The sequence below is a fragment of the Sciurus carolinensis genome, chromosome 2 (assembly GCF_902686445.1).
Source record: "Sciurus carolinensis chromosome 2, mSciCar1.2, whole genome shotgun sequence".
Lineage (NCBI taxonomy): Eukaryota > Metazoa > Chordata > Mammalia > Rodentia > Sciuridae > Sciurus > Sciurus carolinensis.
This window is the reverse complement of record NC_062214.1, coordinates 138606946-138626315: the sequence shown is the minus strand read 5'-3', so window position 1 is coordinate 138626315 and position 19370 is coordinate 138606946. Positions and strand designations below refer to the sequence as shown.

General features: G+C 37.1%; 1 protein-coding gene across 1 annotated transcript in view; it reads right to left on the bottom strand.

The window, feature by feature from the left end:
* Nucleotides 1-15498, bottom strand: part of Mipol1 (mirror-image polydactyly 1) — a 328121-nt gene extending 312623 nt beyond the window's left edge. Inside the window, 2 exon segments of the mRNA XM_047538984.1 lie at nt 14174-14269; nt 15355-15498. The gene's annotated coding sequence lies outside the window, so the exon portion shown is untranslated.
* Nucleotides 15499-19370: the final 3872 nt, after the last annotated feature.

The following is a 19370-nucleotide window of genomic DNA, read 5'->3' as shown; positions in this document are numbered from 1 at the left end:
ACCCAATTACCAAATGTTTTAACTCTAAGACAAAGATGTTCCACTGGATTTTTAAAAACTCAATTCTATGTACTACTTTCCAGGTCTATCCCTACTCAGATACCATTTCAGTAAGCAAAAGATGGCTGACACAGCTATATTAAAATAGGAAAAGGAACAGATTGGAAAAGACTCAATTAACATGACAACAAAACACAACACTGAGTTCTAGATTGGTTCCTAAAACAGAAAAAGAACATTAATGGAAAAACTAGAGATAGCTAAAGTTAATAGTTTAGTGACTATATTATTCATTAAATTAACTTCTTTATTATTTAGTTCATTTATTCAGCATATTCAAAATTTACACATTTGGTGAGTTGTTAACTGAATTAAGTTACAATATTTAGTGAATTTAATGAGACTACATATTAATTTATTTTTGATCACTATACTATGATTACACATTATGTTAACATTAGAAGTAGGGTGATGGGTATACAGGAACTCTTTAGAGATGCTCACTGACTTAACATAGGGTTATACTCTTATAAATTCATAAGCTGAAAATATTGTATGTCAAAAATGCATTTAATACACCTAACCTACCAAACATCATAACTTAGCAACATGTACACACTGTAGAGTACCAGCTGTTTGTCCTCATGACAGTATGATGACTGGGAGATGCAACTATCACTGCCAAGCATCACAAGAGAATATCTTACCTCTGGGAGACGATCAAAATTCTAAATCTGAGGTACTGTTTCCACTGAATTCCTATCATTTTCATGCCATCATAAACCCTAAAAACTTAAGACAAAAAATCATAATACACAGTGTGTATTATTTTTGTAACTTCAGTAAATCTAAAATTATTTCAAGACAAAGTTTTCCTAAAAAATAAAACTAAACTTTAAAACAGAAACCATCCCTAGAGATAAAGAGGGTCTCTCAAAATTGAGAAAAAAAGTAGATTTATGAGAAAATAGATCAATCATAAAGTTGTATGCTTTGAATAACAATTTCAAAATAAATAAATCAAGGAAGAACAGCAGATCAGAAGGACCCAAAATATTGGGGCAGCTCCCTGAGAGTGCATTAAAACAATTATTCTGTGGCAGTATATTGAGGTAGGAAGGCTGTTGCAGGGGGGCGGGGAGAGCAATTCAAGAGAGTTGCAACCAGGTGAATATAAGAAACATCAAGTCCTAGAACAGAAAGACAAAAAAAAAGGAATAGATTACAGTAGTACTAGTTGCATGGTGCTCACTGGGGAAGGGGAAACTCACTTCCAAGGAGACAAAGAAATTCTCCCACCAAAATTAAGAAAAAGAGGAGTTATTATCCAACAAATTTACAATCTGAAGCAAAAATAAGCTCAGATAAAGGAAGCTGGGCAAGTACTGAAGGAAAGTCCCTGCTCTCCAGTAGAGATGGTGAAAATGGGAAAGTGGCAATGGCATAAAAAAGACTGTACTTCTTAAGAGGAAGACTAGATATCCCTGCTGTATACCTTTGTTTTTTATACTTTGTGCTCCATAATATTTTCTTCTTTGTCTTGTTCTCAGTATACTTGCTTTTTGAATACTCAAGACCAAAGAGTCAATTAGAGTTTACTTATCACTGTTGGGTGCCCATGCTCTGAATCAATTTGGGCACAGGAGTGAGACTGTAACACAGACTTGGAAGAAGCTCCAGGAGGCAAGAGGAACAGCAGCTGCAAGTTTATAAGTCTGCAAAGCGGAAAAGAATGAAGGGTGCTTTCAATTGAAACTGGTGGTCTGCAATCTGGGATTAGGAGTAAGGCTGATGTAGTGGAACCACGAGAGATCAGAGTGAGATGGAAAGTGGTGATCCTGAGACAGCCTACCACAGATCCATACCACTGACCCCATATCCAGATGTATCTGGAGGACAGACAGACATGACCCACACATCTTCCCCCAGCACATGAACCAAGGATCTCAGAAAGGGGAGTGTGACACAATCTGGAGAATAGGGCCTAAAGGCCCTTCCAGACTTATACCTCAAACTCCAGTCACGTAACAAAGTTATTTTGTTATTGCTCCTCACAGTGGGGAGATTCTAAAATTGAAAACCTGGAAAGAAATATCTCCATATTAAAAAACTCAGCAAGAAGAAAAACACTGAATCCTTTTATGATTGTTATTGTATCAACTGTGTGATGTAAACTGATTTCTAGTATCTTCACACTTTTTGTGGGTTTTCAGAGTTCTAATTTTGTGTATCATGAAAATTAACTGGATTCTCCCTCAATACTTTTTTTCTCTTCTCCATTCCCATCCCTTTCCCCTACATCCTACTTTCTCCTCATTTTATCTTTAGTCTCTCTTCCCTCCACCTACTTTTTTTTCCTTTCCCTGTTCCTATTTTATCTTTTAATCACTTTTTCAAATTCAATTTAGTATACTATCATTCATGTTCAATCTTTTCAGCCTATATTACTACTCACCCACTTTTCCCCTTGGTTAACAGAGTAGTAGAGATCATTAGTAATAACTTTTAATGGTATATGTTGAGAGCACAGTGCCGCCCTCCACCACTGCTCCAATAATGAATGCAGCTGCCTCCATCTTGGGACACCGCCACCACTGCTGCCACCACCAACACCAATACCATCTTGAGACTCGGCACCCTATGTTTTGGGACACTGGCTGGGATCTGGAGGTCCAGTGTTGGGGTGCCTGCCATCTCAGGACATGGCCACCTCCCTCTGGGGACACTGACCAGGGCCTGGAGGTCCATTATTGAGATACCTGTACATTTGGTTACACCTGAGGTATTACTGCTGGGTGTGCTAGTAGCCACCATCTTGCTGCAGAGGAAGGAGAAAACTGGGCTCACCCCAGCTCAATGGGTCCTAAAGCTCACGGGGACAGTTGGGGCTGGTTATAGTGAGTCAGAAGGTAGGAAGAGGGTGTGAGGGCATTTTCCTCTCAGTTTACCCAGTCAGACTATCTGGCAACCACTGGGTTCCTGAAGCCCACTTGGGCCCCAGCACCAGCCTGGATCCTGACTCCATCCCTAGTCCAGCATCCACTAATCTCCTTGTTCTGCCAGATCCAACATAAGTCCAATATCAGTCCAGCACCCAACAGAGCCCTCCAGCTTCCTGATCCCCAACCTAGCCACCAACCTGGCCCAGTACTCACATTTAAAAGGCCAACCTATAGCTCTCAGCACCTGTTCCTGATATGCCCAATGCAGAACAGCTCTTTGTGACAGGTGCACAGGTCCCAGCTCTCAGCCCTCAGGACTGCCTGGAAAAGAAGTGTCAACCAATAGAAGCTATTTGGTTTAAGGTTGTGTATTGTTTGCATTGGATGCTGTTGATATTGACCTCCCCCTTAAACATGATGTACTAGAAACCTTCAAGGACACTGTAAGTCTACAGGGAAGAAACTATACTACCTCAGATCCACACTGCTAGATGAGAAGACACACAAACAACATGAAAAATCAAGGGAACAAAGTTCCCCCAATAAACCAAAATGCTCCAATAATAGAATCCATTGACAGCACAGTAGAAGAAATGTCAGAGAAAAAGTAAAGAATGTATATAGTGAAAATGAAGGCGTGAAATCAGAGATAAATTTCAGGAAATAAAAGATCACTTCAATAAAGAGACAGAGATTATGAAAAGAAAGCTAGAATTCATGACTACTAAGCAGCATTATAGAAAATACTTAAAGAAATCATACACACAGAAGACATTAGAAACCAAAACCTGAACTCAGGAAAGGATCTCATTAAAAGAATACTTTTTAATCAAATGAGAATTAGGGACAAACTGAACATGAGAAAAAGATCAAAATGGAAGTAAATACAATAATAATTATTCTCTTTATAATAACAAACATCTTTCTATAACAATGAATATAAATGGTCTCAACTCTTCAATTAAAAGACATATTGTGGCAGATTGGATTTAAAAACAAGACCCAACTATACACTGTCTGCAAGAGACACAGCTCAGGCAAAGAAATCCACATGTTGAAAATGAAAGGGTAGAAAATGATATTCTTGCAAATGGACTCCAAAAGCAAGCAGGAGTAGCTATTCTCATATCTAATATTTTACTCAGTTTCTTTGTTGCTGTGACAAAAAGAACTGATAAGAACAATTTTAAGGCAGGAAGTTTTATTTGGTGCTCACATTTGTGGAGGTGTCAGTCCATAGATGGCCAACTCTGTTGCTCTCAGCCTGCAATGACACACAAAATCAATGGTGGAAAGGTGTTAAGCAGAGCAGTTTATCACATGGCAAAAAGGAAGAAGAGAGAGATCTCCTCTCACCAGGGGAAAAAAAAATATGCCCCAAGGGCACCATCTCCAGTGACCTAACTCCTCCAGACACACCCCACCTGTCTACATTCACCACTCAGCTAATCTATTCAAGTGGATTAATGTAGTTATTAGGGCAAAACCTATATAACCCAATCATTTCACCTCTAAACCTGCCTGCATTGTCTTACACATGAACTTTTGAGGGGCCTCTTAGCCAAAATTTACCAGAAAACAAAAAAGTTCACTACATTCTAGCAAAGAGAAAAATCCAAAAAGAAGATAAAATAATAGTAAATATTTATGCCCAAGCATCAGTGCATCTAATTAAAATTTTAAAAAAGGAAACAAAACAATAGCAACAACAACAAAAAACACACAAACACACGAAAAGCACTTCTCAAAGGTTCAGACAAGTTGAGCACAGTGGCGTACACTAGTAATGCCAGTGGCTCAGGGGGCCAAGGCAGGAGAACTGCAAGCTCAAGGTCAGTCTCAGCAACTTAGTGAGGGCCTAAGCAATTTGGCGAGACCCCGTCTCTAAATGAAATACAAAAAAGGGTTCAAACACCAATGCAAAAAAAAAAAAAAAAAAGTTCAGACAGGTGACAATACAATAATACTGGGGTGATTTCAACAACACCCCTCTCACCAATAGATAGGTCACTGAAACATAAAATCAGTAAAAAATATCAGATCTAAAAAGTACTATAAATCGAATGGATCTAAAATCTGAAAGACTGGGCTAGGTTGTAGTTCAGTGGCAGAATGCTTACCCAGCACATGTGAGGCATTGGGTTTGGTCCTCAGCACCGCATAAAAAAATAAATAAATGAATAAATAAATAAATAAAGGTATTGTGTCCATCTACAACTAAGAAGAATATTTTTAAAAATAAAGCTTAGGGCTGGGGAGATAGCTCAGTTGGTAGCATGCTTGCCTTGCAAGCACAAGGCCCTGGGTTTGATCCCCAGCACCGCAAAAAATAAATAAATAAATAAATAAATAAATAAATAAAGCCTAAAAGACATCTATAGAATTATTTCATTCCAAAACAGCAGAATTCATTTTCTTCTTAGCTGCTTATGGAACATTTTCCAAATCCAATATATTGTAGGTCACAAAGTAAGTCTTAGTAAATATAAAAAGAGAAATTGATGTAATCCCTTGCATACTATCAGGTCATAATGAAATGAAATTTGAAGTCAACAGCAAGGAAAATCACGAAAACTACATACATACATAGAAACTGAACATACATTTCTGAACAATGAATGAGGCACAGAAGAAATCAGGGGGAAAAGTAAGGAATTCTTTGAAACTAATAAGAACAGAGATACAACATACCAGAATCTCTGGGACACTATGTAGGCAGTTCTAAGAGGAAAGTTTACATATATATATAAATAGATACAAGAAGAAACCATTCCAAAGCCAGGAGTAGGAAGGATTAACTAAGATGAGCACTTGAATTAACTAAATAAAAGAATTAAAACATAACAAAATGTAACAAAGAATTGGTTCTTTGAACAGATAAACAAGATTGATAAACTCATAGCTAAAAATAACCAAAACAAAGAGAAGACCCAAATTAATAAAATTAGACATGAAAAAAGCAACTATCACTGAAATCCATCAAAAACTATTTTGAAAACTTAAATTCCAATGCATTGGAAAATCTAGAAGAAACAGAAAAATTTACAAACACATACAACTTACCAAAATTGAACCTAGTACATACTGAAAATCTAAACAGAACAATATCAATTTCGGATTAAAGCATTAATAAAAAGCCTTCCAACAATGATAAGCTCAGGACCAGAGGAATTCTTAGCTGATTTTTTTCAGAAATTTAAAGAATTAATGCCGATGCTCCTAACTTATTCAATGAAATGAAAGGCAGGGCAAGGGAGAGCACTCCCAAGTTCATTCTATGAAGGCAGTATTACCCAAACACCAAACAGATAAGGATCATCAAGGAAAGAAAACGACAGAACAATAATTTTGAAACACAGATATAAAAATGCTTTAAAAAATTAGCAAATTATATTCAAAAACACATTAAGATTGTACAGCATGACCAGGTTGATTTTGTTACTGGGATGCAAGGATGGGCTGAATACACAAATCAATAAATGTTATTCACCATATATTACAGAATTGAGGACAAAAATCACATGATCATCTCAGTAGATACAGAAAAGCCTTCGACAAAATTTAATACCATTCAGGAAAAAACATGGAAGAAACTAGGGACAGAAGGATATATATTTATGACAAACCCAAAGCCAAATCCACAGCGAATGGGAAAAGCTGAAAGCATTTCACCTAAAATCAGGAACCAGAGAAGGATGAGCACTCTAACAAGTCCTACTCAATAGAGTACTTGAAATTTTAGCAAGAGCAGTTAAGCAAAAGAAGGAAATAAAGGGATACAAATAGAAAAGGAAGAAGTCAAATTATCACTATTTGCAGATGAAATCCTTTACTTACAAGATTCCAAAAACTTCACTAGAAGATATCAAACACTGACAAATTCAGGAAAATAAGAGGATACAAAATCAATATACAAAAAACAGTAGTTTTTCTACACACAAATAATGAATCTGCTGACAATCACGACATCAGGAAAACAATTCCACTCATAATAGCCTCAAAATAAATAAATAAATAAAATAGCTGGGAATAAATCTAACCAAGGAGATGAAAGACATCTACAGTAAAAATTCTAGAACATTGGAGAAACTGAAGATGACACTAGGGGATAGAAAGACATTCCATGTTCATGGATATGGAGAATTAATAGTTAAAACGGCCATATTACCAAACCTGATCTACATATTCAATGTAATCCCCATCAAAATACCAATGACATTCTTCACATAACTAAAAAATCAGTCCAAATATTCATATAGAACAATAAAAGACCCAGAACATCCAAAACAATTCTAAGCTAACAGATAGATGCTAGAGGCACCACAATATCTTATTTTAAATTGTGCTACAAAGCTATAGTAACAAAAACACCACAATACTGACGTAAAACAGACATATAGACCAATGTAATATAATAAAAGAAACAGACAGGAATGCACATGATCTTTGACAAAGACACAAAAAAATATACATTGGAGAAAAGAGAGCCTTTTAAACAAAAGATCTCAGTGCTGTGAAAACCAGATATCCATATGTAGAAGAATGAAACTAGGCCTAATTCTCACCCTGTACAAAGTCAACTCAAAATTCTAAGACATAGGAATTAGACCAGAAACTCTGCAACTGCTAGAAAAAAAACAAAGAGTCAACACTCCAACATACAGGTTCAGGCAATAACTTCCAAAATAGGACTCCAAAAATTAATAAAGGGGGTGTCATCAAATTCAAAAGTGTCTACACAGCAAAGGAAACAAGAGAATGAAGAGAGGCAACTGAATGGGAGAAAATCTTTGCCAGGTACTCTTCTGACAGAGGATTAAAATCCAAAATATTTAAAGTATTCACAAAACTTAACACCAACAAAACACATAACCCAACCAATCCATGGAGAAATGAACTAAACAGCTATTTCTCAAAAGAAGAAATATACAGCCAGGTGCAGTGGCACACAACTATAATTCCAGCAGCTCAGGAGGCTGAGGTAAGAGGAACAAAGTCAATCTTAGCAAAAGCAAGGTGCCAAGCAACTCAGTGAGAATCTGTATCTAAATAAAATACATATATAAAGAACTCAAAAAACTCTACACCAAGAATACAAATAACCTAATCAACAAATGGGCTAAGGAAATGAACAGACACTTCACAGAAGAAGATCTACAAGCAATCAACAGATATATGAAAAAATGTTCAACATCTCTAGTAATAAGAGAAATGCAAATCAAGATTCCATCTCACCCCAATTAGAAAGGCAATTATCAAGAATACAAGCAACAGCAGGTGTTGGCAAGGATGTGGGGAAAAAGGTACACTCATACATTGCTGGTGGGGTTGCAAATTAGTGCAGTCACTCTGGAAAGTAGTGTGGAGATACCTTAGAAAATTTGGAATGGAACCACCATTTGACCCAGTTATCTCACTCCTTGGCCTATACCCAAAGGACTTAAAACCAGCATAATACAGTGATGCAGCCACATCAATGTACACAGCTGCTCAATTCACATAGCCAGATTGTGGAACCAACCTAGATGCCTTTCAATTGATGAATGGATAAAGAAACTGTGGTATATATACACAATGGAATATTACTCAGCCATAAAAAATAATAAAATTATGGCATTTGCAGGCAAATGGATGAAACTGAAGAATATCATGCTAAGTCAGATAAGCATGATGATACATAATGGGGGGTGGGAGGGAGGCAAGAATGGAGGAAGGAGGGACTGTATAGAGGCAAAAGAGGGGTGGGAGGGGTGGCAGGAAGGAAAAAATAACAGAATGAATCAAACACCATTACCCTATGTAAATGTATGATTACACAAATGGTATGCCTCTACTTCATGTACAACCAGAGAAACAAGTTGTACCCCATTTGTTTACAATTAAAAAAATGAAATGATGTACCTCATTTGTGTATAATGAATCAAAATGCAGTCTGTAAAAAATAAAAAGATAAATAAATAATTAAAATAAAATAAAATAAAATAAAATATAAAATAGGGTTGCAGATGTGGCTCAGTGGCCAAGTACCCCTGAGTTCAATCCCTGGTACTTAAAAAATTTTTTAAAATGTACAAATGCCCACAAACATGAAAAATGTTCAACGTTTTTAGCTCTCAGGGAAATTCAACTACAGAGATTTTATTTCACTCCAATTAGAATGGCAATCAGCAATAATACAAATAGTAATAAATGATGGCAAGAATGCAGGGGAAGAGGAACACTTATACATTGTTGGTGGGCTTGTAAATTAGTATAACTACAGTGGAAATCAGTATGGAGGTTCCTCAAAAGACTAGGAATAGACCCACCACATGACCCAGGTATACCAGTTCTCAGTATTTATTTTAAAGAATTAAAGTCAGAATATGATAGCAAGAAATCCATAACCATGTTTATGGCAGCACAATCCACAACAACCAAGCTATGGAACCAGCTTAGATGTCCACTAATGGATGAATATATAAAGAAAATGTAGTATATATACAAAATGGAGTTTTAGTCATTAAAAAGAAGGAAATTATGTCATCTGTAGGGAAACGGATGGAATTAAACAACATCCTATTAAATGAAATAGGCCAGACTCAGAAAGTAGAGTCCTATGTTGTTGTAGTCAGCTCTTTCACTGCTGTGACTAAAATATCTGACCAGAACAATTTTAGGGGAGTAAAAGTTTACTTGGGGGCTCCCAGTTTCAGAGGTCTCAGTCCACAGATAGTGGCTCCATTCCTTGACACTCAAGTTGAAGCTGAACATCATAAAGGAGTGTATGGCAGGTGGAAGCTACTCACATGATGATCAGAAATCAGAGAGACTATTTACCACATACAAAATATATACCCCCAAAGCCATGCCCCTAATGCCCCACTTCCTCAAGTCACACCCCACTTCTCTTCAATTACCATTCAATTAATGGTAATCCCTCAGAGATTAATTCACTGGTTAGATTAAGGATATAGCCCAATCATTTCTCCTTCAAACCTTCTTACATTGTCATATATTAGAGCATTTGGGGGACACCTCATATTCAAACTATAACATATATTGTCTCTCATGTGGAAGTTAGAGAAAAAAATGGGGGAAAGTGATCACATGAAAAAAGAAGGGAAACTAGAATAGAGGAAAGAGGAGGGGAGGGAAAGGGAATATGAAACTGACCAAATTGTTATGTGCATATATGAAATATATCACAGTGAATTCCACTATTATGTATGAATATGTGTTGGTCAGCTTTTTGTCGCTGTGATCAATATGACTAACTGGGATAACTTAAAAGAGGGGAAATTTATTTTGGCTAACAATTACAGAGATTTAGTCCATGGATGGCTGACTCCATTGCTCTTGGACCGAGGTGAGAGAGAACATCATAGAGGAAGGGCATGGTAGAAAGAAACTGCTCAGGACTTGGTTGCCAGGAAGCAGAGAGAAAGGGGGAAGGTGATGCAGGGAAGAACCCTTCCAGGGCACTGATCCCAGTGACCCACCACCTCTAGCCATGCCCCACCTGTGTATAGTTATCACCCAGTTACTTAATTTAAACTAGGATAGACTAATTAGGTTACAGCCATCATAATCCAGTCATTTTACCTCTGAAATATTCCTGCATTAACACAGGAGCTTTTGGGGGAAAACTCAGATTCAAACTAGAACAAATTATAATACACCAATAAAAAATTAAATAATAAATAGTTGACAGAAATAGAACTCCACAATTAAAAAGGGAGCACTAACACATAAAAGCATTCCACCAATTACCATAACAAGCACATACAGATACATACACAGAAATCATTAAGGGAAAAGATTTTAACAACAGCATTAACGAACTTTACTGAGTAGACACATATAAAGCATCACATCCATCAAATTCACACATACACACACACACACACACACACACAAAGAGCATTTTAAAAAAATACACAAGGCAAGCACTACAAGTTCCAATGATCATTCAATTCTAAACACTGATGGTGGTTACACAGAGGCTCACTTTTCACTTACTCGTTGAACTGTCCATATATCTTTTACTTCACATGAACTATATTTCATAATAATTTTTTTAAATGCTAGACCATTTATGTACATACTCATGTGTTTTTTTCAGGTTTTCAAAACCTGTTCCACAGAAACAAGATCTTCAAGAAAAAAAGATGAAGAAGTCAGTATGCTTCAATAGGAAGCAATAAGGCAAGATTCAAGATTCAAAATTTCATTAAAATGAACCCTGATGTATTCTAGTAGCTTCCAAAACTTAAACCAGGCATACTGAAAGCAATTCTCAAAATAATATTTGTACGTAATCAAATCATCCTAGTGCAGAACTGCAAATAGCAAGAGTATGCTATCTGCCTGTATACAACTGAAATAGTACAAATCTAAATTAAAAACTTTCAGTACTGACAATATCAGAACCAGAGGTGCTTATGCCAACTGCCAAAAGCAGTTCTATGGTAAATTTATCCCATTAGCCATCCATTTTAGTCAAACACCAAACCAACCAATGATTCAGAGTAATCATTTGTGTTACCAATTTAGAGATAAAACAAATACCTATCAATTAAACTTTATAAATAGGGGATTTATAGTTAAATGGTAAAAATTTAATATTTCAGGATATAAAAATAATGAATTCTCAAATATATTTAAAGTGATACATGCCAGGTGTGGTAGCTAGTGCACATAGTCCTAGCTACTTGGGAGGTTAAGGCAGAATTGCTTAAACCCAGTTGTTATCCAGGTTGGGTAACAGAGAGAGCCCTACCTCAAAAACAAAAACAAAAAACAAAAACTAAATGGATTAAAATCAAGGTCTCAAAAACATCAAGATGAACTATTTAATTAGAATTTTTCTGAAATTAATAAGAGTAGTGCATTAGTTATCCATTGCTGACTAACACATTATTATCTCACCCAGAATTCTATGAAGGAAAAGTTTAAGGAATGCAATTCCTTGGTGGTAGAAGACAGAGACTATCTTAAATCTGCATATGTTTAACAATCAAGGAAAACTGGCTTGTAATTCCAGCAGTTCAGGAGGCTGAGACAGGAAGATCACAAGTTCAAGGCCAGCCTCAGCAATTAAGGGAGACCCTAAGCATCTCAGTAAGATCTCACAAAATAAAAAACAAAAGGGGCTGGGTATATAGCTCAGTGGTAAAATACCTCTGGGTTAAACATCCAGAATCTGCCCTCCCCCAAAAAAGGAAGAGACACTCGTTTATCCACATCAAAGAAAGTATAACATTGATAGTGATTATCCCCAAGTCTCTCATTATTTTTAGTATATGTCTAAATATATACTAAATTCACTTTTATAAGCCACCTAAAAATACAAAAATGTTAGCTGAAAATATTAACTTTGATAGTATTCAAAAAAAATGTTTGGTGGTACTGAGTAAAAGGGAGGGAGTTCAGGTTAAAAGGAGAGACGTATTTAAGGAGGAGAAATAGGCTTCATCCTAGGCTGGGTGAGTGTCACAGTTGGAACTTCAGGGACCAAGCCTTTGACTACTGCTACTCCTATCATGAATACATTCAATCACGTGGAAAAAGTCTAATCGAGCCATCTCAAGATGAGCAATATCTAACTCAAAATATTGCCAAAGCAATTAATAATTTTACTCAAAGTGTCCCAAGCTATTTGGATATCATCTTTTTTTTTCTAGTCTTTTTTCAATATCAAAGAAAGAGTTTATCTCCTTTTTCAGTTTTTACTTCTCTTTTGTTCTTCAGATTTACAGCGACAGAAGAAAGTAGGGGTGTAAGAAAGTTCAGAAAAGTCTCAAAATGGTCTCTCTAGAAATAAAACTGGAGAAAAGCAAAGACTGTTTATACACTTTAAATTCAACTCCAAAATACTGAAGCCCATGTTGCTTAATATTATTATGTATCTTTACTTGTCCAATATTGTTCATCTCAGCTATTGATTTCACCAACAATCAAGAGGCAAGGGGTTGAACACAATCTTTCAATAGAGCAGGGGGTCACTAACTGAGGTCTAAGGCCCAAATCCAGCCCACATAACTGTGCTAAAGTAATTAATTAGGAGGCCATTAGGTTATGATGGCTCCAGAGCCTTTGTTCCTGTATAAGGAAAATCAAACCCAATTCAATGTAAGCAGGAAAATAAAGTTTAAGCTTAACCCAATTGGAACTTACCAACTAAGCAGTAGTGGCACACATCTATAAACCCAGCTACTCAGGAGGCTGAGGTATGAGGACTGCAAGTTCAAGACAAGCCTGGGTACCTTGGTGAGTCACTGTGTGAAAATAAAATTTTAAGGGATGGGGATGTCACTCAGTGACAGAGTATTTGTACAAATACTCTTGTATTCCCTTTGTGCCCTTTGCTTAACTACTTCAAATGTGGTACATTCCCATTCATGAATTCCTGAAAGCTCATGCAGACTAGAATTTTAGCATGCCTATGATATCTTTTATAACTGTTTTTGTTCAGTCTGTGAGTTAGGAATGTTTTTTATATTTTTAAAGGGTTGGAAAGGAAGGAAGGGAGGGAGGCATAAAAGGAGGCAGAGAAAGAAAAAAAGAATGAAGATAAAGAATATGCAACAGAGACCGTTTGGTGACTGCAAAACCTAAAACTAAACCAATAGTCCTAGCTTTGCATGGTACTATACTAACTGAAACTCCAAATGAGGACTCCTATATTTAATATCTTGCCTTTTGCAGAAATAGAGAATATGCAAATGACTAATAAATACATGAAGAGATGTGCAATGATTTTAGGTCATTAGGAAAATTAGTAGGAAACCCCAAAGTAATATCAATATGTACCTATCAGAATGTCTAAAATGAAAGACAATGTGAAGTGTTACAAATACTTGGGGGCAAAAGAATACTCATACATTGCTAATGGGAATGTAAATTAACACAGTTTGAAACACTTTTGGATGGAGTATTCCATAAACACACATCTGCATAGCCTATAACATAGCCATTTTACTAGTAAGTATATACCCAATAGAAATGTATACATAAATTCACCAAAATACTTATAAAATATCATAGCAACCCTATTGTTAGTAACCTAAAACTGAGTGTAATAATATACAATATGAAAATGAAAAAACTGCTATATAACCCATATAAATCTCACAAATACAAAATTGAGCTGAAGTCAGACTCAGAAGACTATATACAGTATGAATTTTTTAATATAAAGTCAATAATAGCTGAAACTCAATAATGTTAGAAGTTGAGATAATGGTTACCTTTGCTCAGCTGGAACCATAAAGTGGGGCTTCTGGGATGCAAGTACTGTAATATTCTTTCTTGATCTAGGTACTGGAGACAGGGGTATGTACACTCTGAAAAATCAATGAGTTGTACAAATATGATTTAAACACTTCTATACTTATCATACTTTTAAAAATTAACAGAGATTTCTATGAACTATATGCCTTTGAAGGAAAATTGTGTACATCTCCCATTCCCTTTTCTGATTTGCCATCATTATCTCTCTCCAATAAGACAATTTCTAATACTTCACATAGAAAAAGTAGCTTTGTTTTAATTAATTTTATTAGTATATTATTGTATATGAAACCCCATGATCATGTAAGGTCACATTAGGTTAGTGTCATCCCAGACCCCAAGAAGAAACTTTACAAAGAACAACTTGTGATAGTGTGTTAAAGTTATATGGGAAAGAAAAAAGAACCGCCTTGAAATGCAGTTTTGTTTGACCTCTTGTTTTGGCTTACCTTTGTCTACGGCTGTGATTCAACCTCCATAAAATGCACAAAGGAGCTTTTCAAAAAGTCTGTTCTTGAGGAAAGATGTTTCTTTCCACCATCCTTGTCTAATTATAAGTCTATCTTGTGTTTATCCGATTTCTTTTATCCACAAAGCTATTAAAGCATTTGGTAAATACTGTCCACTAGTGTCACCTTCCAGACAGAGAAATGTGGGCCCTCGGACGTCGTGAACCTAAGGAACTCTTAACAGTATCTTTGTACAGCGTGGCTACGCGCACTTAAAGCAGCACCGGATTGTATTCTAACTCACACAACATTGTGAGAAGCAAAATATAAAACGATTCAAGTTCCTCTCAAGGGCGCAGAGTAGATCAGAGGCTGCACCAGGACTAGAACCCTTTAACTCCCTGGGACTTAAGGGAAAAGCAAACAAGAAAACCTACACTTTTGAATAAATGCTTAGCTGCTGAAGTCCTGTCATAGCAAAGAGTTGTCTGTCACCTGAGAATCGCAGAACGCTGACCTCTGAGGATGCCCCATCACTCCTGGGCGCATGGGGCCGGCCTTCACTGAGTGCGGATTCCGCGCAGCCCCTCCGGCTTCTCCAAGGAGGCTGCGGCCGGAAATTCCAAGCCTGGTTTCTGCCCACCCCGATCATTCTTCAGTCGCCCAAACCTCCCCGCCACCCGGTTTACCTGGGATGCGCCAGGCATCACTCCAGGAGCCGACTGGGAGCACTCTCTCAGAGTTTCTCAGGCCGGATGCGCAACCACCGCGACAGTCAACGCCGCGGGCTCTGAGGTTCGGCCCTAGTGCGCTCGCCCCCAAACGATCCAGCGGGGCGGGGCTCAGGAGTCAGGGACAGCTAGCCAGCAGCACGCCGCTCGCGAGGGCCCACGGAGACCGAGGCGGCGCGCACCGGGCATGCGCGGGACGGTCCGCCGGGGCGTGGGGCGGGGCCTCTGTCCAAGCGAGAGATCCTGGCGAGTCCTCTCAGGAGTCGCGAGAGGGCGGAAGGCGGGGAGCTGTGGTTGTGGGGTGCGAGACCGCGGGTGCGTTTCGGAAGAGCGAAATATTGTCTCGACCAAACCTAATCTGGTTGGAGGAAGGAAGGAAACGCGGCATGTGGGCTGAACCTAAGCGTTGGGGAGTCTTAGGGAGACTTGGCGGGACTGTGTGGTTGTGTGTGTGTTACTTGAGGGGAGCGTGAGTGTGGGAATAGCGGGTGTGGTGGAGGTGACGGGCCTGTTGCGAAGTGAAGGTCGAATGGAAAGGGCTTGAACGAGCAAAAGTGTTGCTTAGGTCCTGGCCCCAGAACGCGTCAGGCTAAAATTTTGGAGCTGATGACTTTTAAGTCCTGGAAGGAAATCTGAATTCTCCTGTACACTATGTGGATTCACAGAATGTTGAGGCTTCCAGAATTTAAAACAATAACAACAAACAATTCACCTACCACCCTGTTGAAACAAGAAATAGAAAGCCAAGGATATCTTTAGAATAAGAGTAAAATAGTTTCATCAGAACCAATATAATTAGCTGTTAGTAATTCAAATGTGTTCCACAAATTAGGATTGCTTTTCTAAAAGTCACCTTAACTCCTGTTACTTATTAATCTGTTGGACACAGAGTATTTATTCAGAACATATCATGTGCCAGGCACTCTTCTGGTTGCTGGATGATGAATAATTTTTTTTTCTTGTTTTACATATCCCCAGAGAATAGGAATGACAAAGTGTTGATAGACCCCCAAATTAGTGGTTAAATTTAATGATAGGAACTTGGACTTTGGAAGTGTAAAAAGAGTGAAAAGGGGATGTAAATCAGTTGGAACAAAAGAGGTTAAAATACTCACATAACTTTGTTACTTATATGATAAAGAATAAACAGTAAGCTGGAGGGCTTTGCTACAGATTCAGCCTTGAAGTGTTTTGTTTTTGATTTGCTTTACATCAGGGTTGAATAAGATGTATGTGGACGCAACCATAAAAATATATGGGACAAAAACGGGGGGGGGGACGGTTGTAAGTTTGTCAGAACAGAGACTCCAATCAAAAAGAATATTATAATCAGGAAAAATGACTTGAGGCAATGGTTAGTGCCAAATCAAATTATGTGTAAAATAAAGGAGGGAAAGTTACTTTTCTTACCTAAAAAAATAAGGGGCAAATAGGGACTAAAAAATTGAGAAAGTTGACACTAAATATTAAATCAGGATAAATTTAGAGAAAGTGATTATAATAGATTTGTTGGGTGAAGATTCATTTTGCCTCATTTTTGAAGTCCATTGCCTGAATTTTTAAAATCTCCAGGGTAAAGGGGGGAAAAAAAAAAAAAAAACCCTGTTTTCTTCAGTAACCTGTTTTTTCCTTTTTTCTCTTTTATGGAATGAGTTCAAACATTAGGCCCAATTCTCCCTTATTCCTTTTCCAACTTAGGCATTTATTAATGCTCTTTCTGTAACTTTTCATATCACAATAGCTAATTTCCTCCCAACTCCCCTCCACCACCACCCCTACCCACATACACACATTTCTTCATTCTTCATCCTGCTCATAGCTGCCTGAAAAATGGTTTTGGATAATCTTGGGTGAGGAAGTTTAAAGTATGAGAAAGACAGAATCAGGGGAAACAGGAGGAGATAATGTCTGAATCTTCCTCAAGTATGGATAGACAGGGGAGTAGAGGTGCAGAGAAAGAATTATTTGTGGAGGAATAGATATGGAGACAAGATACTGTAGGTGGTCATAAGCACTTTAGTATTATAATATGGAATTCAAAATGAAAAATGCTGGGAGATGAGGTTAGAGAGATTATGAAGTATTTCATTTCAGTACTTTGGTTTAATTCTATGGTTAATAGGTATTAATAATTAAATGGTAATGATATAGACATATTTGTACTTTAGACAAATCATTTATCAATTTGGAAGATATATTTCAGAATCAAAATTCTCATGGTAGCAAGCCTATTTAATCCAAGGTGAAAATGACAGAAAGTATGCAGTAGGGAAGGATAAATGAAAAAGGATAAATTGAAGAAATAAGAAGCAAAGTTTGCAGATTTTAGTAATAACTGAGAAAGAGGGAGTTCTTGATGATATTAGAAGAATGAGTAAATAAAGTTCAGTTTGGGAGGGAATGAAATTGAGTAATTTGGGGAATATTTAAGGGGAGTTTTTCAGCAGTTAGATGTACAATTCATATGCAAGGATGTGTTATGTACTGAGTTAGAGATAAAAATATTAAGAGTGATTAACACTTTGAAATTCAGTCCCCTAATATTGTTATCCACCATGTAACCCTCTTATAAACCACCTGTCTAAAGGATCATGATTCTTTTTTTTTTTAATTTTTAATTTTTAACAGACTGCATTCTGATTCGTTGTACACAAATGGGGAACAGCATTTCATTTCTATGGTTTTACATGATGTAGAGTCATATCATTTGTGTTATCATACATGTACATGGGGTAATGATGTCTGTCTCATTCCACCATTTTTATACCCCCCTCTTTCTCATTTCCTTCTACATAATCTAAAGTTTCCCCATTCTTCTCTCCCTCCCCACCGCCCAACCCCCATTATATATCATACTTCACCTATCAGGGAAAACATTCAGCCTTTGATTTTTTGGGATTGGCTTATTTCATTTAGCATGATATTCTCCAATTCCATCTATTTATTTGCAAATGCCATATTATTATTATTCTTTATGGCTGAATAATATTCCAATGTGTATATATACAACAGTTTCTTTATCCATTCATCTGTTGAAGGGCACCTAGGTTGGTTCCACAATCTAGCTATTGTGAACTGAGCTGCTATAAACATTGATGTGACTGTATTACTGTAGTACGCTGATTTTAAGTCCTTTGGGTATAAACCGAAGAGTGGGATAACTGGATCAAAAGGTGGGTCCATTCCAAGTTTTCTGAGGAATCTCCACACTGCTTTCCAGAGTTGCTGCACCGATTTGTGACTCCACCAGCAACGTACAAGTGTGCCTTTTTCCCCACATCCACGCCAACATCTATTATTGTTTGTGTTCTTGATAATAGCCATTCTAATTGGAGTAAGATGAAATCTTAAGAGTTGTTTTAATTTACATTTCTCCAATTACTAGAGATGTTGAACACTTTTTCATATATTTATTAATTGCCTGTATGTCTTCTTCTATAAAGTGTCTGTCCAGTTCCTTGGCCCATTTATTGATTGGGTTCTTTGTATTTTTGGTGTAAAGTTTTGTAAGTTCTTTATAGATTTTGGAGATAAGTGCTCTATCTGAAGTGTGTGTGGAAAAGATTTTCTCCCACTCTGTAGGCTCTCCCTTCACATTCATGATTGTATCCTTTGCTGAGAAAAAGCTTTTTAGTTGAGTCCATTCCATTTATTGATTCTTGCTTTGATTTTTTGTGCTTTGGGAGTCTTGTTGAGGAAGTGTGATCCTAAGCCAACATGATGAAGATTCAGGCCTACTTTGTCTTCTATTAGGTGCACCATCTCTGGTCTAATTCCTGTGTCCTTGATCCATTTTGAGTTGAGTTTTGTGCAGGGTGAGAGATAGAGGTTTAATTTCATTTTACTGCATATGAATTTCCAGTTTTGTCAGCACCATTTGTTGAACAGTCTATCTTTTCTCCATTGTATGTTTTTGGCCCCTTTGTCTAGTATGAGGTGACTGTGTTTATGTGGTTTGTCTCTGTGTCTTCTAT